Source organism: Neomonachus schauinslandi, chromosome X, assembly GCF_002201575.2.
Source record: "Neomonachus schauinslandi chromosome X, ASM220157v2, whole genome shotgun sequence".
NCBI classification, from domain to species: Eukaryota; Metazoa; Chordata; class Mammalia; order Carnivora; family Phocidae; genus Neomonachus; species Neomonachus schauinslandi.
Window position 1 is genome coordinate 119,969,936 of NC_058419.1, and position 6,000 is coordinate 119,975,935.

At 48.0% G+C, this 6,000-nt stretch overlaps 1 protein-coding gene across 1 annotated transcript in view; it reads right to left on the reverse strand.

The window, feature by feature from the left end:
• The window catches only part of SHROOM2 (shroom family member 2), a 132,724-nt gene that overhangs the window by 59,478 nt on the left and 67,246 nt on the right, over nucleotides 1-6,000 (reverse strand). The window lies entirely within an intron of this gene.

The following is a 6,000-nucleotide window of genomic DNA, read 5'->3' on the forward strand; positions in this document are numbered from 1 at the left end:
CAGAACCACCTGCTCAAGGACAGCTCCAAGGAGCCAGGAGCCGAGGGGAGCACAGCACAACACAGGCTCACTGCAAAATTCGCTGCAACTGAGCGACGTCCAGCAAACAATGCATGTCGCAGGAAATTTGCTCCTAGCAAGCATGGCTGCGGTCACTAGATCTGAAACCCTCTTTCTTCAGATAGGTAACTATGCCCATAGCCCGGCTAACCCTTACAGCCCCCTGCAAAGAACCTCTATCCTTGGGTGTTAATCCCCTGAATGCAAGCTTAGTGGATGTAATTAGAGTCGCAAAGGGTTTAAGGCTGCCAGCAAACAGGCAGAAAATCACATGAATCAACCCTATTGATAATTTGGCCCTGGCAAAACTGCTTGCAACAGTTTTGAGTCTTGGTTGAGAATAAGATGAATGATGAGGTGGGCAGGTGGACTTCATCGTAAGCAAAACTAGTATTACCATACAGATTTGAAAGAAAAGCCAAAAGAGCAACTGCAAGCTTTGCAAAATAATGAATGGCATGATATTTAAAAGAAATTTCCCGTAGGCTATTTGAAGTTATACGTACTTGTAAGGAGCTGACCCAGTTTCTGGTCTTACTTCACCTTCTGCAAGCACATTTGCTTAAGCCACTGGGGCTGCCCAGCAAAAGAGCCTGGGGCTGTCTGTGAAAACGCCAGCCCAGGATCCACCGCACACCCGCCGTCACCACTTCGCAGGGTGGGGCCTGGGCGGCTGGGAGACGCGTGCAGATGAGGACCTACAGACACACATCGGAAAAGGTTGCTGCATCTGCCCTGCACTTTCCCGCGAGAAGCACTTCCCTGGCCCAGCAGAGGTAGGACCACAGAGCACCCGGAGGACAGGACAAGACAAGAACGTCCCGCTCAGCTCAGCCTCTGCTCACGGTCCCACAGTTCTCCGCTTCCTGGGCACCGCGCACGAGAACATACGTGCACTTGGTGGGGCTCCCAGTGGCAGTTCTTCGTTTCCAGCTGACACCACTCTGGGAGGAGGGAAGTGCTTGCTGTCGTTTGTCTGGGAAAGAAACTCCACCGGGGAGAGAGAAGGACCTGCGCACGTCTCCCCATGCGTCGCCTTCTCAGGCCCAGCCTCGAATCGATGACGACCTATGTGCTGCCCGTTCCCCCGAAACCGGACGCCACCGCTTTGCCCCAATGGCCCACGGCGATGCTTCTCCTGGCTGCTGGGGCCCCTGCTCGCCTCACACACTGAAATAAAACCGGCCTACGAAGAAAAGAGAGAGAGCAGCGGGGTCCCCGGGGGGCGCCGTTGGCTGGGCGTCCGACTCTTGGGTTCGGCTCAGGTCGTGGTCTTGGGGTTTGTGGCATCCAGCCCCGCGCTCAGCACAGAGTCCACTTGGGACTCTGCTCTCCCTCTCCCTCTGCCCCCCAAGATAAATAAGTCAATCTTAAAAAAAACAGATAGCAGCTGTCATTAGCAGGAAGGAGTTAGTATGTGAACCACTGCTTCATTTTATTTACAAAACCATGGGCAGGGAGGGGCACCTGAGGAGGCGGCAGGTAGTAGAATCAAGTTAAACAAGGGCTGAACAAGCTAATTTATCATTTGTCCACACCCTTGGGTAGGGCAACATAGGATATTTATGTGTTTGTGGCTCGGTCTATGAATAAATTACAGAGTGCCTTTATATAAACTGGCTTTTTTTTTTTTTTTTTTGAAGAGTACACGATCTATTTCGGAGCTCCACATAAAATGCTAGCGAATGCTAACTGATGTGTGAGACAGAAGTGTGATTAGTGGTTGCCTGGGGATGGACAAAGAGGAGAATGGCAGGGCTTAAGCGCAGATTTAAATTTAGACAGAAGAGAATACATGTTACCAATTTCAGAGAAATTGTTTTAAAAGTACACTGGTGCCTCTGTAATAAGGAAAATCTAGAAACTCAGTTTGAAGTTTCAGTGCTCCTTACTCTGCATCTCCAGGATTTTATAGCAGTTATTCACCATGTGCTGGGTGACAGCTACAGACCCTAATATTAACTAATTACCCGGGTTAGAAAATTTCATTCATGTTTCTGAACAAAGCACCATTTCAGACTTTTTTCTATTAGACAAAAGTAATACCCACATAGAGCCCACATAGAGTATTAAAAATTAATCCAGGGGCTCTTGAGTGGCTCAGTGGGTCAAGCGTCTGCCTTTGGCTCAGGCCATGACCTCAGGGTCCTGGGATCGAGCCCCACATCAACTTCCCTGCTTGGTGGGGAGCCTGCTTCTCCCTTTCCCACTGTCTGCCACTCCCCCTGCTTGTGCTCTCTCTCTCAAATAAATAAAATCTTTTAAAAAAATTAATCCAAAGTTATTTTTAAAAATTTCACAATACCTGTTATTAGAAGTGTTTTCAAATTTACACAGTGTTAAATGTCAAATACATCAAAAAAAACCCCAATATAAATAAAAGTATGCTTGCAAAAAAAGTGAACAAAGTGCTTGGTTTGCTTTTATATCTTGTTATATATATTGCTTAAAACATGAATTCCCATCTAAACCAGGTAATCCTGCTCTGCAGACCTCATTTAAAGAAAACTGGATAGGGGTGCCTGGGTGGCTCAGTCGGTTCAGCGTCTGCCCTGGGCTCAGGTCATGATCTCGGGGTCCTGGGATTGAGCCCCACAGCAGGCTCCCTGCTTCACGGGGAGTCTGCTTCTCCCTCTGCCCCTCTCCCCTCTCGTGCACTCTCTCCCTCTCAAATAAATAAAATCTTAAAAAAAAAAAAATAAAGAAAACTGGATATACAGAATGCAAAAGCAGGGTTTTACACAGTGGCTCCCATAAATCGTTCAAGGCAAAAGTCTGATCCCTCTCCCCAAGAGTCTTTCAGATATGCGGTCAGCTCCATCAGCTAGCAGGCCCCGTGGGCCTTCCCCCTGACCCTCCACTGACCAGTTCTCCATGGCGTAGATACTTTGCTTTGAACAGAATTCAGTTTATTTTTATATGCTTAAAGATGCTCCTCTAGTTCAAAAAAAGCTTCTATACATATGGAAGGATGCCCAACTTCAGTCATAATGAAAAACGCCCACTTCAACGATGAAGCCATTTTTCACCTGTCACATGCACAAAGAGAACAGAAACAAACTGAAACTACTTCTGCTAGAGTGGACGTGAGCCTCAAACGTGGTCCCAGGAACGTGGAGGTGGCTACTACAGCTTATTCTGCACAAACCGTCTGATCCAGGTCCCTCCGGGCTGGAAGTGGACCATAACGCTCCATTTGCAGCGCAGGTACACAGACTCGGGGACAGACACCCCACACTGCAGCACGGTGTCTTACGTACTCACCACAACCTGCAGAAACGTCCGTCTCTAGAGGATCTGTAAGACAGCAGAGGATCCAGACCGTGCAGCACCGTGGGGTCATTAGGAAAAATCAGGAGTCGGACCTCAGTGCACTCAACGTGCAACAATCTTCACAGATACACACGTAAAATATGCACGCACATCCGTAACTCAAAGCAGCAGCCCAGGAGATTGTAGGGACAACGCTGCTCTCTGGAGACGCAAAACGGGGGTGTGAGCTACCTGTTCCACCCAAGTCCCTTCTGAACACAGCACTCTACTAACTCCGCCCACGTACGACTTTAACAACTAAATAGGGGCGCCGGGTGGCTCAGTCGTTAAGCGTCTGCCTTCGGCTCAGGTCATGATCCCGGGGTCCTGGGATCGAGTCCCACATCGGGCTCCCTGCTCGGCGGGAAGCCTGCTTCTCCCTCTCCCACTCCCCCTGCTTGTGTTCCCTCTCTCGCTGTGTCTCTCTGTGTCAAATAAATAAATAAAATCTTTAAAAAAAATTTTTTTAAATCTTAAAAAGAAGCTTTGAAAAAAAAAAAAAGAACGAAATAAATGAAGAATAAAAAGTTAGCCTTAGGGAGCCTGAGTGGCTCAGTCGTTAAGCGTCTGCCTTCGGCTCAGGTCATGATCCCAGGATCCTGGGGTCGAGCCCCGCATTGAGCTCCCTGCTCCACAGGAAGCCTGCTTCTCCCTCTCCCACTCTCCCTGCTTGTGTCCCCTCTCTTGCTCTCTCTCTCTGTCAAATAAATAAATAAAATATATAAAAAAAAAAAAGTTAGCCTTAGAGTACATTTGTAGCTGGCATTCAAACACCCACCCTTCTTAGGGTCATTCTTTTAGTCTTGATCACAGAGCCATAAGTAAACGTCCTTTGGGACATTCCTGGAACACAACATGACAGCAAGGCTGACGGTCTTCTGGGGACCAGAGCTCCCGCTGACTCGGAGAACACAGGCACACAGAACCCCAAAGGCTTCTCGTGTTTAAAAATGGAACAAGCTCAATAGTTCTTATTATTATAAAAGTGATATGCTACTTAAAGGTACACTTTAAAATGGTTAATAGGATAAATTTTATGCTGTGTGTACGGTACCACGATACTTTTTAAAAATTAAAACTGTACGAATGGGGGGGGCGCCTGGGTGGCTCAGTCGGTTACGCGGCTAACTCTTGATTTTTGTCTCAGGTCGTGATCTCAGGGTCCTGGGATCGAGCCCTGTGTTGGGCTCCCTGCTCAGCAGGGGGTCTGTTTCAGGATTCCCATCTTCTGTCCCTCACCCCACCCCCGCTTGCTCTAAGAAATACATAAATCTTAAAAAAAAAAAAAAAAAAACCTGTAAGAATGGGACATACACAGTTCTCCAACCGCTTTTATGTGTTGCACTGAGCTGAGCTTTGTGGGGCATCTTCCATGTCAGCGAATGCTGATAACACAGCAGTACTTTACACTGTGGATGGCTCTAATTCATGTCATTTCCCTCGACTGAGTATCTGGGAGCCCAGAAACGAAAACTGTGGGTCCAAGATACGCCTTCTGAAACACACGATGTCAAACCACCCACCAGAAAGTCTGTCTAATCTGTATCCTAATTGGCAGCATATCGAGGACATGCTTATTCCCCCGCCCCATCTCACATCTCGCCAACGATGGGCCTGGCTACTGGTAAATCCCTGTCAACTCGACTGTCAAAACTAGCGTCTCATTTCCAAGGAAGCCTGCAGATTCGTACAGGAGGCCGAGGAGGGCAACCCGACTCAGCCTGGGGGCCGGCGAGGAGTCCCAGAGACAGTGCATAAGGCCTAGCTCAGCTCAGTGGGCCAAGCTTCCGTGCCCGCCATCGCTGCGCTGTTTCCCTCGGGGCACTGCGAGGACACCCACCCCCCCGCCTCAGCAAGGTACCGCGCCCACAGAGGGATAACTGTACAACGTGACAGCGTCTGTCCCACCTCAGCCTCTCGAAACGGCTCCCAAACCGCCATCTGAGTTTATTCTTCTCATTTACGAAGACGGTAGCCTCTACCACTTAGAAATGAGGTTGCTAGGGTGCCTGGGTGGCTCAGTTGGTTAAGCAACTGCCTTCGGCTCAGGTCATGATCCTGGAGTCCCAGGATGGAGTCCCGCATCGGGCTCCCTGCTCAGTAGGGAGTCTGCTTCTCCCTCTGACCCTCCCCCTCTCATGCTCTCTCTCTCTCTCATTCTCTCTCTCAAATAAATAAATAAAATCTTTAAAAAAAAAAAAAGAAATGAGGTTGCTAATTCAGTGCGGCAACGAATTAGAGGTTTTTTCTTCCTTGTTTTTGAGCCTCTTCCTTCGATATGGTTTGAGTCCAAAAAAAAAAAAAAAAAAAGAGTAAAGTCCTTTGGGAACAGGCCTTCAAGGCAGTATTAAAAACTAAAGTAAATGATTGAGTCCATTTATTTTTAAAAATTTACAGCCAAGGGGCGCCTGGGTGATTCTGTTGGTTCAGCGTCTGCCTTTGGCTCAGGTCATGATCCCAGGATCCTGGGATTAAGTCCCACGTCAAGCTCCCTGCTCCACGGGGAGTCTGCTTCTCCCTCTACTTTCTCCTTCTGCCTGCCACTCCCCCTGCTTGTGTGCACTCGCTCTCTCTGTCAAATAAATAAATAAATAAATCTTAAAAAAAAAAAAAAAAAAATTAAAAAAA